The sequence below is a fragment of the Salmo trutta genome, chromosome 38 (genome assembly GCF_901001165.1).
Source record: "Salmo trutta chromosome 38, fSalTru1.1, whole genome shotgun sequence".
Classification (NCBI taxonomy): domain Eukaryota; kingdom Metazoa; phylum Chordata; class Actinopteri; order Salmoniformes; family Salmonidae; genus Salmo; species Salmo trutta.
The window spans coordinates 1,590,353-1,606,450 of record NC_042994.1 but is presented as its reverse complement, the minus strand read 5'-3'; positions in this window follow the sequence as shown (position 1 = coordinate 1,606,450).

Below are 16,098 nucleotides of genomic sequence, written 5' to 3'. Positions count from 1 at the left end.
TCTCTCACTACAGCAGGTGTAGATCTACCAGAGCTGAGTCTCTCACTACAGCAGGTGTAGATCTACCAGAGCTGAGTCTCTCACTGCAGCAGGTGTAGATCTACCAGAGCTGAGTCTCTCACTACAGCAGGTGTAGATCTACCAGAGCTGAGTCTCTCACTGCAGCAGGTGTAGATCTACCAGCGCTGAGTCTCTCACTACAGCAGGTGTAGATCTACCAGAGCTGAGTCTCTCACTACAGCAGGTGTAGATCTACCAGAGCTGAGTCCCTCACTACAGCAGGTGTAGATCTACCAGAGCTGAGTCCCTCACTACAGCAGGTGTAGATCTACCAGAGCTGAGTCTCTCACTGCAGCAGGTGTAGATCTACCAGCGCTGAGTCTCTCACTACAGCAGGTGTAGATCTACCAGAGCTGAGTCTCTCACTACAGCAGGTGTAGATCTACCAGAGCCGAGTCTCTCACTACAGCAGGTGTAGATCTATCAGAGCTGAGTCTCTCACTACAGCAGGTGTAGATCTACCAGAGCTGAATCTCTCACTACAGCAGGTGTAGATCTACCAGAGCTGAGTCTCTCACTACAGCAGGTGTAGATCTACCAGAGCTGAGTCTCTCACTGCAGCAGGTGTAGATCTACCAGAGCTGAGTCTCTCACTACAGCAGGTGTAGATCTACCAGAGCTGAGTCTCTCACTGCAGCAGGTGTAGATCTACCAGAGCTGAGTCCCTCACTACAGCAAGTGTAGATCTACCAGAGCTGAGTCTCTCACTGCAGCAGGTGTAGATCTACCAGCGCTGAGTCTCTCACTACAGCAGGTGTAGATCTACCAGAGCTGAGTCTCTCACTACAGCAGGTGTAGACCTACCAGAGCTGAGTCTCTCACTACAGCAGGTGTAGATCTACCAGAGCTGAGTCTCTCACTACAGCAGGTGTAGATCTATCAGAGCTGAGTCTCTCACTACAGCAGTTGTAGATCTACCAGAGCTGAGTCCCTCACTACAGCAGGTGTAGATCTACCAGCGCTGAGTCTCTCACTACAGCAGGTGTAGATCTACCAGAGCTGAGTCTCTCACTACAGCAGGTGTAGATCTACAAGAGCTGAGTCTCTCACTACAGCAGGTGTAGATCTACCAGAGCTGAGTCTCTCACTACAGCAGGTATAAATCTACCAGAGCTGAGTCTCTCACTACAGCAGGTGTAGATCTACCAGCGCTGAGTCCCTCACTACAGCAGGTGTAGATCTACCAGAGCTGAGTCTCTCACTACAGCAGGTGGTGTGTGTGTGTGTCGATATAAGTCATGACTCATGAATGATGTTAAGAGGAAGTAGTAACCTAAATATACCTCTCTAGCCTTCATATAATTCCCTGTCTTAGTATATCTCTCTGGCTTTCATATAGTTCCCTGTCTTAATATATCTCTCTGGCCTTCATATAGTTCCCTGTCTTAGTATCTCTCTCTGGCCGTCATATAGTTCCCTGTCTTAATATATCTCTCTGGCCTTCATATAGTTCCCTGTCTTAGTATATCTCTCTGGCCTTCATATAGTTCCCTGTCTTAATATATCTCTCTGGCCTTCATATAGTTCCCTATCTTAATATATCTCTCTGGCCGTCATATAGTTCCCTGTCTTAATATATATCTCTGGCCTTCATATAGTTCCCTGTCTTAATATATCTCTCTGGCCTTCATATAGTTCCCTGTCTTAATATATCTCTCTGGCCGTCATATAGTTCCCTGTCTTAATATCTCTCTCTGGCCTTCATATAGTTCCCTGTCTATATATCTCTGGCCTTCATATAATTCCCTGTCTTAATATATCTCTCTGGCCTTCATATAGTTCCCTATCTTAATATATCTCTCTGGCCGTCATATAGTTCCCTGTCTTAATATATCTCTCTGGCCGTCATATAGTTCCCTATCTTAATATATCTCTCTGGCCTTCATATAGTTCCCTGTCTTAGTATATCTCTCTGGCCTTCATATAGTTCCCTGTCTTAATATATCTCTCTGGCCTTCATATAGTTCCCTATCTTAATATATCTCTCTGGCCGTCATATAGTTCCCTGTCTTAATATATATCTCTGGCCTTCATATAGTTCCCTGTCTTAATATCTCTCTCTGGCCTTCATAAGTTCCCTGTCTTAATATATCTCTCTGGCCTTCATAAGTTCCCTGTCTTAATATATCTCTCTGGCCTTCATATAGTTCCCTGTCTTAATATCTCTCTCTGGCCTTCATAAGTTCCCTGTCTTAGTATCTCTCTCTGGCCGTCATATAGTTCCCTGTCTTAATATATCTCTCTGGCCTTCATATAGTTCCCTGTCTTAGTATATCTCTCTGGCCTTCATATAGTTCCCTGTCTTAATATATCTCTCTGGCCTTCATATAGTTCCCTATCTTAATATATCTCTCTGGCCGTCATATAGTTCCCTGTCTTAATATATATCTCTGGCCTTCATATAGTTCCCTGTCTTAATATATCTCTCTGGCCTTCATATAGTTCCCTGTCTTAATATATCTCTCTGGCCGTCATATAGTTCCCTGTCTTAATATCTCTCTCTGGCCTTCATATAGTTCCCTGTCTATATATCTCTGGCCTTCATATAATTCCCTGTCTTAATATATCTCTCTGGCCTTCATATAGTTCCCTATCTTAATATATCTCTCTGGCCGTCATATAGTTCCCTGTCTTAATATATCTCTCTGGCCGTCATATAGTTCCCTATCTTAATATATCTCTCTGGCCTTCATATAGTTCCCTGTCTTAGTATATCTCTCTGGCCTTCATATAGTTCCCTGTCTTAATATATCTCTCTGGCCTTCATATAGTTCCCTATCTTAATATATCTCTCTGGCCGTCATATAGTTCCCTGTCTTAATATATATCTCTGGCCTTCATATAGTTCCCTGTCTTAATATCTCTCTCTGGCCTTCATAAGTTCCCTGTCTTAATATATCTCTCTGGCCTTCATAAGTTCCCTGTCTTAATATATCTCTCTGGCCTTCATATAGTTCCCTGTCTTAATATCTCTCTCTGGCCTTCATAAGTTCCCTGTCTTAATATATCTCTCTGGCCTTCATAAGTTCCCTGTCTTAATATATCTCTCTGGCCTTCATATGGTTCCCTGTCTTAATATCTCTCTCTGGCCTTCATAAGTTCCCTGTCTTAATATATCTCTCTGGCCTTCATATAGTTCCCTATCTTAATATATCTCTCTGGCCTTCATAAGTTCCCTGTCTTAATATATCTCTCTGGCCTTCATATAGTTCCCTGTCTTAATATATCTCTCTGGCCTTCATATAGTTCCCTGTCTTACTCTGTACCCTGCCTCTCTCATGTTCTCAGTGGCCCTGAGGCGAGGACAACATGTTTTTGTTGGGTGGCGTTTGGACTAACTGAGCACGAAAACAACAGGTGGTGAGGTGTTGAGCAAGAAGTCTGATCAACCATGGTTACAAACACTTTATGTGTTTCTCTTAAAACATCCTTTCGTGTTTATTTCATTTAGTGATCATTTGGTTTTGAGCTTAATAAAAAATGCCTGCCAGTAACAAAAGGAAAGGTTGTTGCAAGTTCACAGCTTTGTATCCATGGCGATGAAGACTATTGTGTCTTTGCTGTCCATATAATTAAGTCATTCAGACATAGCTGTTGTGTTTGGGGGTGTGTGTGTGTGTGTGTGTGCATATGCTATGTGTATCTCTCTGTGTGTGTGTGTATCTTATTTTAAATGCTGACTGCATGACCTCTGTAGGGGTAAACATTTCAGCGGGAGAGAGACAGGCTGTTCCTCTCCCCCTGTGGCGTCCCAAATCAAAATGATGACTTGTTTTCGAAAGAGACCAGACTTCTCGTACATCAACCGCCAACGCTGTAAATAACAGACTCACTCACTCACGCTCAGGGCTCGGGTTTTTGGTTTCGGTCAAGGAAGGATTTCTTGAGAATTGTTTTTGTGTATATGTGTGTACACTGTTTGTGAATGTGTATCTATATATGTGTGTGTGTGTGTGTGTGTGTGTGTGTGTGTGTGTGTGTGTGTGTGTGTGTGTGTGTGTGTGTGTGTGTGTGTGTGTGTGTGTGTGTGTGTGTGAGAGGGAGAGAGAGAGAGAGAGAGGGGGGGGGGGACGACGCTCAGAGCGTGTCCGCTGACCCACTGACCTTGGCCATGGGAGGGAGGGGAGCATCCAGCATGTAAAAGTGTACTGCCATCTAGTGGAGGAAATGCTCTTAGGACATTCCCTCGTGTACCTCTTTCTCTCTCTCCCTCTCTGTCCCTCATCCAGACCCCAGACACCCCAGGTCCCAGGGGCGGCTCGCTGGCAGAGAAAACAATAGTCTCTGTCGCTCTACTCTGGTCTGGACAGAGCTGCTCCTCTGCTACACATTGGCCTGGTAGTGGAGGAGGAGGAAGCCTTGCTGGTTCCCAAGAGAAAGTGACCTTCATGGCCTAGAAATCAAAATAACCACGTCGGTGGCCATCTTAGCCTTCACTGCAGCTGGCATGGAACACAACAATGAACCAATCCATCATGGGATAGAGTCCTGCTGGTACAGCTCAGGGACGAAAGTATCCTACTATCCTACCTTATATCCTGGCCTATGGTAAACTATCCTAACTTATTATATATCCTACCTTATATCCTGGCCTATGGTAATCTATCCTAACTTATTATATATCCTACCTTATATCCTGGCCTATGGTAATCTATCCTAACTTATTATATATCCTAAGATCCTACTTTATATCCTAACCTAAGGTAAACTATCCTAACTTATTATATATCCTACCTTATATCCTACCCTATGGTAAACTATCCTAACTTATTATATATCCTACCTTATATCCTATCCTATGGTAAACTATCCTAACTTATTATATGTCCTACCTTATATCCTGGCCTATGGTAAACTATCCTAACTTATTATATATCCTACCTTATATCCTAACCTAAGGTAAACTATCCTAACTTATTATATATCCTACCTTATATCCTATCCTATGGTAAACTATCCTAACTTATTATATATCCTACCTTATATCCTAGCCTATGGTAAACTTTTCTAACTTATTATATATCCTACCTTATATCCTGGCCTATGGTAAACTTTTCTAACTTATTATATATCCTACCTTATATCCTAGCCTATGGTAAACTATGCTTACTTATTATATATCCTACTATCCTACCTTACATACTAACCTATCCTTCCCTACACCCTACACTATGCTATCCTCTCTTGTCCTACATTGCTAAACCATTCCTCCACCTTACTTCAGCCATCCCCTGTTGAGCCTGGTGGAGGATTGATGACACGGTCCGTATTGAAAACAAACAGCAGACATGCTGTTTGTAAAGGTCGTCACTCAGCTCAGCTACCCTGACCCCTGACCCTTAACACACAGACGCAGCGCTGTTTGTTGATATGTACCTACCCACACGGGTCACTTCCTACAGGCATCCTCCTTGCCGGGCTAGACTCAACACAGACCGTCACACAAGCACGCACGTGCACACACACTGGCGCACACACACACACTCACCGTCTAGGTATGCAAATGGGAGAGATGACAAGGTGTTGTGAGGTGTGCGTTTGAAAGTGGAGGGAAAGAAACTTAGTCCAGCATCATGAATCGAGGCAAGACAAACACCGTTTTTTCTTTCTCTCCAATTCCGACAAAGGACAATAAAGCTTTTTGGAAATGCTTTGAGCCAGAATCTTTGAATGTTACTCACGGTAACCAATTTAACTTAGTAAACTATTTCAAATGTTTGAAACCACAATCTAACAAGTGTTTAGCAACTACTGTATTTAGATAGAACACAGGCAGAGTGACCACTGTTTAGGTTCAGTGTAATCAATCTCCACTGGCTGACTATCTAACTGTGGAGGAGGACGGGGGATGATGACCACGGTTATTTTCCCAGGAAGTTGGCACTGTGTGAAGTGTGTGTGTGTATGAGAGAGAGAGAGGTGTGTGTGTGTGTGTGTGTGTGTGTGTGTGTGTGTGTGTGTGTGTGTGAGAGAGTGAGGGAGTGAGACAGCTTGTGTTGAGGCTTGTAAGGAACAAGAAGGGGGTCATGGAGGCAGGGGAGTAGAGGGGCTGCAACATTTCTTTACTAAGCAGCTGTCAGTGTCAGCCCTGGCCATCGTCTCCCCAGGGGGCCGTCCTGTCAACCTGTCCCCAGTGACGGCCTCCCTCTCTGGCCGCGGCTGACCCGGAGGCCCCCTGCCTCCACCCGGCTCATGGAGCTCCCCTCACAAAGCTGATAATTACTGATCTGACAAGAGAACTTTCGTAATCTGCCCTCCGAGCCCCTCAGATCTTGCCTATAGACCTACCTGGATCACCACTACACACACACACACACACACACACACAGACAGACAGACAGACAGACAGACAGACAGACAGACAGACAGACAGACAGACAGACAGACAGACAGACTTATTTTCCACCATAATTTGCAAATAAATTCATTAAAAATCCTACAATGTGATTTTCTGGATTTTTTTTCTCATTTTGTCTGTCATAGTTGACGTGTACCTATGATGAAAATTACAGACCTCTCTCATCTTTTTAAGTGGGAGAACTTGAACAATTGGTGGCTGACTAAATACTTTTTTGCCCCACTGTAGATAGATACACACATAGATAGATACACACATAGATAGATACACACATATAGATTGATACACACATATAGATAGATACACACATATAGATTGATACACACATATAGATAGATACACACACATATATTAATACACACATATAGTTAGATACACACATATAGATAGATACACACATATAGATAGATACACACATATAGTTAGATACACACACATATAGATAGATACACATATATAGTTAGATACACACACATATAGATAGATACACACATATATATAGATACACACACATATAGATAGATACACACATATAGATAGATACACACACATAGATAGATACACACATATAGATAGATACACACACACATAGATACACACACACACACACACACACATAGATAGATAGATAGATAGATAGATAGATAGATAGATAGATAGATACACACATATATATAGATACACACACATATAGATAGATACACACATATAGATAGATACACACATAGATAGATACACACATATAGATAGATACACACATATAGATAGATACACACATATAGATAGATACACACATATGGATTGATACACACATATAGATAGATACACACACATATACATAGATACACACACACATATAGATAGATACACACATATAGATAGATACACACATATAGATAGATACACACACACATAGATAGATACACACACATAGATAGATACACACATACACACACATCGATAGACAAACTAAATGAAGATATTCATAGACACACTCACATGTACAGACACACACACCCTGCCTTGCCCTCTACTCCTCCCAGTCAGTCAAGAATGAAAACGTGCTGTAGGAGGGGTACCTGGTCGGGTGGGGAAGTGTGTGTGTGTGTGTGTGTCTGTGTATTGAGGGGGTAACCATGTAGGTGCAAGGCCCCCTGTGCTGATCGAGAACAAACAGCATGCCCAGAAACAATGCAATCACCATGGCAACATGGCAAGTAGAACTTTCATAACAGACAGTGTATGTATAATGTATGTATAACACTGTTTGGTGTTTAACACGAGAGACATTTGAGCTCACAGAAATTCTTGTTAGACATCTGTCCTAGAGACAGAGAGAGAGGACACACACACAAACACAACACGTCCATCAGTTTGACAAATTGACTCAATAGCCTTCGTCCCCTCTCGGCATTAGCTTCTTGCCCTTTGAAATACAACACTGTTGATGGTTCAGTGGCAGCTTTCTTCAGGGGCTGAAAAAGAAAGAGAGAGAGAGAGAGAGAGAGGCCCCATATCAGACGAATGACAGAGTGTAAGAGGAAGTTGGAGATGAGTGTGAAGAGGTGTATGTGTGTACGTGTCTTTGTGTGTGCGAGTGTGTGTGTGTGTGTGTGTGTGTGTGTGTGTGTGTGTGTGTGTGTGTGTGTGTGTGTGTGTGTGTGTGTGTGTGTGTGTGTGTGTGTGAATGTGTGTGCGTATATGTGTGTACGTGTGTGAAGTGGTAAGTGTGTGGCAAAGAAGTCACTCCACTGATGCAGAGACATGCTTGTCTTTTCTTCAGAAGCCAACAAGTGGAGCTACACAGAAGTGAAACACTTCACAGAGAGTAAAGAGTAAAGGAGAGAGAGGGGGAGAAAGAGAGGGAGAGGAAGAGTGAAGGGGGAGGAAGAGATGCAGCACACCTGCATGTTGACATGAAGACCACTAAGAGAGGGAAACAAGTTTTAAGTTTTAATGTCACGTGCACAAGTACAGTGAAATGCCTTTCTTGCAAACTCAAAACCCAACAATACAGTAATCAATAACAATGTAACACTATAAAAAACACATGAGAAATAATAGAAATATGAAATACACAATAAAGTAAATAAGTAAGTAAGTAAGTAAGTGTACTATATACAGGAAATATTGAAAAGTTTCGATCCAATACCATATTATAATGTACAGGGATACTGGATCTATAGAGGTAGATATGTATAGGGGTAAACATACTATATACAGGGTCCGTACCATATTATAATGTACAGGGATACTGGATCTATAGAGGTAGATATGTATAGGGGTAAACATACTATATACAGGGTCAGTACCATATTATAATGTACAGGGATACTGGATCTATAGAGGTAGATATGTATAGGGGTAAACATACTATATACAGGGTCAGTACCATATTATAATGTACAGGGATACTGGATCTATAGAGGTAGATATGTATAGGGGTAAACATACTATATACAGGGTCAGTACTATATTATAATGTACAGGGATACTGGATCTATAGAGGTAGATATGTATAGGGGTAAACATACTATATACAGGGTCAGTACCATATTATAATGTACAGGGATACTGGATCTATAGAGGTAGATATGTATAGGGGTAAACATACTATATACAGGGTCAGTACCATATTATAATGTACAGGGATACTGGATCTATAGAGGTAGATATGTATAGGGGTAAACATACTATATACAGGGTCAGTACCAGTACCATATTATAATGTACAGGGATACTGGATCTATAGAGGTAGATATGTATAGGGGTAAACATACTATATACAGGGTCAGTTCCAGTACCATATTATAATGTACAGGGATACTGGATCTATAGAGGTAGATATGTATAGGGGTAAACATACTATATACAGGGTCAGTTCCAGTACCATATTATAATGTACAGGGATACTGGATCTATAGAGGTAGATATGTATAGTGGTAAACATACTATATACAGGGTCAGTACCATATTATAATGTACAGGGATACTGGATCTATAGAGGTAGATATGTATAGTGGTAAACATACTATATACAGGGTCAGTACCATATTATAATGTACCGGGATACTGGATCTATAGAGGTAGATATGTATAGTGGTAAACATACTATATACAGGGTCAGTTCCAGTACCATATTATAATGTACAGGGATACTGGATCTATAGAGGTAGATATGTATAGGGGTAAACATACTATATACAGGGTCAGTACCATATTATAATGTACAGGGATACTGGATCTATAGAGGTAGATATGTATAGTGGTAAACATACTGTAATGCACTAGTTAGAAGAAGTGTCGGAGTCAGGCGCAGGACACATGGATGAGTGTAAACAAATACATGTTTACTAAAATTCATGAAAAAACTTCTTCCAATTCCAAAATATAGGATTGGGGAACAACCCCTACAAAAAAACACAAAACAGGAAACAATCACCGACAAGACAAACAGGAAATGCAGAGGGTTAAATAATAAATATAATTAGGGAAATCAAAAACAGGTGTACACAATAAAGACAAAACCAAACGAACAGTGAAACATCGATCGGTGGCAACTAGTAAGCCGGTGACGTCGACCGCCGAACGCCGCCCGAACAAGGAGAGGGGCCGACTTCGGCGGGAGTCGTGACACATACTATATACAGGGTCAGTACCATATTATAATGTACAGGGATACTGGATCTATAGAGGTAGATGTGTATAGGGGTAAACATACTATATACAGGGTCAGTACCATATTATAATGTACAGGGATACTGGATCTATAGAGGTAGATGTGTATAGGGGTAAACATACTATATACAGGGTCAGTACCATATTATAATATACAGGGATACTGGATCTATAGAGGTAGATATGAATAGGGGTAAACATACTATATACAGGGTCAGTTCCAGTACCATATTATAATATACAGGGATACTGGATCTATAGAGGTAGATATGTATAGGGGTAAACATACTATATACAGGGTCAGTTCCAGTACCATATTATAATGTACAGGGATACTGGATCTATAGAGGTAGATATGTATAGGGGTAAACATACTATATACAGGGTCAGTACCATATTATAATGTACAGGGATACTGGATCTATAGAGGTAGATATGTATAGGGGTAAACATACTATATACAGGGTCAGTACCATATTATAATGTACAGGGATACTGTATCTATAGAGGTAGATATGTATAGGGGTAAACATACTATATACAGGGTCAGTACCATATTATAATGTACAGGGATACTGGATCTATAGAGGTAGATATGTATAGTGGTAAACATACTATATACAGGGTCAGTACCATATTATAATGTACAGGGATACTGGATCTATAGAGGTAGATATGTATAGGGGTAAACATACTATATACAGGGTCAGTACCATATTATAATGTACAGGGATACTGGATCTATAGAGGTAGATATGTATAGGGGTAAACATACTATATACAGGGTCAGTACCATATTATAATGTACAGGGATACTGGATCTATAGAGGTAGATATGTATAGGGGTAAACATACTATATACAGGGTCAGTTCCAGTACCATATTATAATGTACAGGGATACTGGATCTATATAGGTAGATATGTATAGTGGTAAACATACTATATACAGGGTCAGTACCATATTATAATGTACAGGGATACTGGATCTATAGAGGTAGATATGTATAGTGGTAAACATACTATATACAGGGTCAGTTCCAGTACCATATTATAATGTACCGGGATACTGGATCTATAGAGGTAGATATGTATATGGGTAAACATACTATATACAGGGTCAGTTCCAGTACCATATTATAATGTACAGAGATACTGGATCTATAGAGGTAGATATGTATAGGGGTAAACATACTATATACAGGGTCAGTACCATATTATAATGTACAGGGATACTGGATCTATAGAGGTAGATATGTATAGGGGTAAACATACTATATACAGGGTCAGTTCCAGTACCATATTATAATGTACAGGGATACTGGATCTATAGGGGTAGATATGTATAGGGGTAAACATACTATATACAGGGTCAGTTCCAGTACCATATTATAATGTACAGGGATACTGGATCTATAGAGGTAGATATGTATAGGGGTAAACATACTATATACAGGGTCAGTTCCAGTACCATATTATAATGTACAGGGATACTGGATCTATAGAGGTAGATATGTATAGTGGTAAACATACTATATACAGGGTCAGTACAATATTATAATGTACAGGGATACTGGATCTATAGAGGTAGATATGTATAGGGGTAAACATACTATATACAGGGTCAGTACCATATTATAATGTACAGGGATACTGGATCTATATAGGTAGATATGTATAGTGGTAAACATACTATATACAGGTTCAGTACCATATCATAATGTACAGGGATACTGGATCTATAGAGGTAGATATGTATAGGGGTAAACATACTATATACAGGGTCAGTTCCAGTACCATATTATAATGTACAGGGATACTGGATCTATAGAGGTAGATATGTATAGTGGTAAACATACTATATACAGGGTCAGTTCCAGTACCATATTATAATGTACAGGGATACTGGATCTATAGAGGTAGATATGTATAGGGGTAAACATACTATATACAGGGTCAGTTCCAGTACCATATTATAATGTACAGGGATACTGGATCTATAGAGGTAGATATGTATAGTGGTAAACATACTATATACAGGGTCAGTACCATATTATAATGTACAGGGATACTGGATCTATAGAGGTAGATATGTATAGTGGTAAACATACTGTAATGCACTAGTTAGAAGAAGTGTCGGAGTCAGGCGCAGGACACATGGATGAGTGTAAACAAATACATGTTTACTAAAATTCATGAAAAAACTTCTTCCAATTCCAAAATATAGGATTGGGGAACAACCCCTACAAAAAAACACAAAACAGGAAACAATCACCGACAAGACAAACAGGAAATGCAGAGGGTTAAATAATAAATATAATTAGGGAAATCAAAAACAGGTGTACACAATAAAGACAAAACCAAACGAACAGTGAAACATCGATCGGTGGCAACTAGTAAGCCGGTGACGTCGACCGCCGAACGCCGCCCGAACAAGGAGAGGGGCCGACTTCGGCGGGAGTCGTGACACATACTATATACAGGGTCAGTACCATATTATAATGTACAGGGATACTGGATCTATAGAGGTAGATGTGTATAGGGGTAAACATACTATATACAGGGTCAGTTCCATATTATAATGTACAGGGATACTGGATCTATAGAGGTAGATGTGTATAGGGTTAAACATACTATATACAGGGTCAGTTCCAGTACCATATTATAATGTACAGGGATACTGGATCTATAGAGGTAGATATGTATAGGGGTAAACATACTATATACAGGGTCAGTACCAGTACCATATTATAATGTACAGGGATACTGGATCTATAGAGGTAGATATGTATAGGGGTAAACATACTATATACAGGGTCAGTACCATATTATAATGTACAGGGATACTGGATCTATAGAGGTAGATGTGTATAGGGGTAAACATACTATATACAGGGTCAGTACCATATTATAATGTACAGGGATACTGGATCTATAGAGGTAGATGTGTATAGGGGTAAACATACTATATACAGGGTCAGTACCATATTATAATATACAGGGATACTGGATCTATAGAGGTAGATATGAATAGGGGTAAACATACTATATACAGGGTCAGTTCCAGTACCATATTATAATATACAGGGATACTGGATCTATAGAGGTAGATATGTATAGGGGTAAACATACTATATACAGGGTCAGTTCCAGTACCATATTATAATGTACAGGGATACTGGATCTATAGAGGTAGATATGTATAGGGGTAAACATACTATATACAGGGTCAGTTCCATATTATAATGTACAGGGATACTGGATCTATAGAGGTAGATATGTATAGGGGTAAACATACTATATACAGGGTCAGTTCCAGTACCATATTATAATGTACAGGGATACTGGATCTATAGAGGTAGATATGTATAGTGGTAAACATACTATATACAGGGTCAGTACCATATTATAATGTACAGGGATACTGGATCTATATAGGTAGATATGTATAGGGGTAAACATACTATATACAAGGGTCAGTTCCAGTACCATATTATAATGTACAGGGATACTGGATCTATAAAGGTAGATATGTATAGGGGTAAACATACTATATACAGGGTCAGTACCATATTATAATGTACAGGGATACTGGATCTATAGAGGTAGATATGTATAGGGGTAAACATACTATATACAGGGTCAGTACCATATTATAATGTACAGGGATACTGGATCTATAGAGGTAGATATGTATAGGGGTAAACATACTATATACAGGGTCAGTACCATATTATAATGTACAGGGATACTGGATCTATAGAGGTAGATATGTATAGGGGTAAACATACTATATACAGGGTCAGTACCATATTATAATGTACAGGGATACTGGATCTATAGAGGTAGATATGTATAGTGGTAAACATACTATATACAGGGTCAGTACCATATTATAATGTACAGGGATACTGGATCTATAGAGGTAGATATGTATAGGGGTAAACATACTATATACAGGGTCAGTACCATATTATAATGTACAGGGATACTGGATCTATAGAGGTAGATATGTATAGGGGTAAACATACTATATACAGGGTCAGTACCATATTATAATGTACAGGGATACTGGATCTATAGAGGTAGATATGTATAGGGGTAAACATACTATATACAGGGTCAGTTCCAGTACCATATTATAATGTACAGGGATACTGGATCTATATAGGTAGATATGTATAGTGGTAAACATACTATATACAGGGTCAGTACCATATTATAATGTACAGGGATACTGGATCTATAGAGGTAGATATGTATAGTGGTAAACATACTATATACAGGGTCAGTTCCAGTACCATATTATAATGTACCGGGATACTGGATCTATAGAGGTAGATATGTATATGGGTAAACATACTATATACAGGGTCAGTTCCAGTACCATATTATAATGTACAGGGATACTGGATCTATAGAGGTAGATATGTATAGGGGTAAACATACTATATACAGGGTCAGTACCATATTATAATGTACAGGGATACTGGATCTATAGAGGTAGATATGTATAGGGGTAAACATACTATATACAGGGTCAGTTCCAGTACCATATTATAATGTACAGGGATACTGGATCTATAGGGGTAGATATGTATAGGGGTAAACATACTATATACAGGGTCAGTTCCAGTACCATATTATAATGTACAGGGATACTGGATCTATAGAGGTAGATATGTATAGGGGTAAACATACTATATACAGGGTCAGTTCCAGTACCATATTATAATGTACAGGGATACTGGATCTATAGAGGTAGATATGTATAGTGGTAAACATACTATATACAGGGTCAGTACCATATTATAATGTACAGGGATACTGGATCTATAGAGGTAGATATGTATAGGGGTAAACATACTATATACAGGGTCAGTACCATATTATAATGTACAGGGATACTGGATCTATATAGGTAGATATGTATAGTGGTAAACATACTATATACAGGTTCAGTACCATATCATAATGTACAGGGATACTGGATCTATAGAGGTAGATATGTATAGGGGTAAACATACTATATACAGGGTCAGTTCCAGTACCATATTATAATGTACAGGGATACTGGATCTATAGAGGTAGATATGTATAGTGGTAAACATACTATATACAGGGTCAGTTCCAGTACCATATTATAATGTACAGGGATACTGGATCTATAGAGGTAGATATGTATAGGGGTAAACATACTATATACAGGGTCAGTTCCAGTACCATATTATAATGTACAGGGATACTGGATCTATAGAGGTAGATATGTATAGTGGTAAACATACTATATACAGGGTCAGTACCATATTATAATGTACAGGGATACTGGATCTATAGAGGTAGATATGTATAGTGGTAAACATACTGTAATGCACTAGTTAGAAGAAGTGTCGGAGTCAGGCGCAGGACACATGGATGAGTGTAAACAAATACATGTTTACTAAAATTCATGAAAAAACTTCTTCCAATTCCAAAATATAGGATTGGGGAACAACCCCTACAAAAAAACACAAAACAGGAAACAATCACCGACAAGACAAACAGGAAATGCAGAGGGTTAAATAATAAATATAATTAGGGAAATCAAAAACAGGTGTACACAATAAAGACAAAACCAAACGAACAGTGAAACATCGATCGGTGGCAACTAGTAAGCCGGTGACGTCGACCGCCGAACGCCGCCCGAACAAGGAGAGGGGCCGACTTCGGCGGGAGTCGTGACACATACTATATACAGGGTCAGTACCATATTATAATGTACAGGGATACTGGATCTATAGAGGTAGATGTGTATAGGGGTAAACATACTATATACAGGGTCAGTTCCATATTATAATGTACAGGGATACTGGATCTATAGAGGTAGATGTGTATAGGGTTAAACATACTATATACAGGGTCAGTTCCAGTACCATATTATAATGTACAGGGATACTGGATCTATAGAGGTAGATATGTATAGTGGTAAACATACTATATACAGGGTCAGTACCATATTATAATG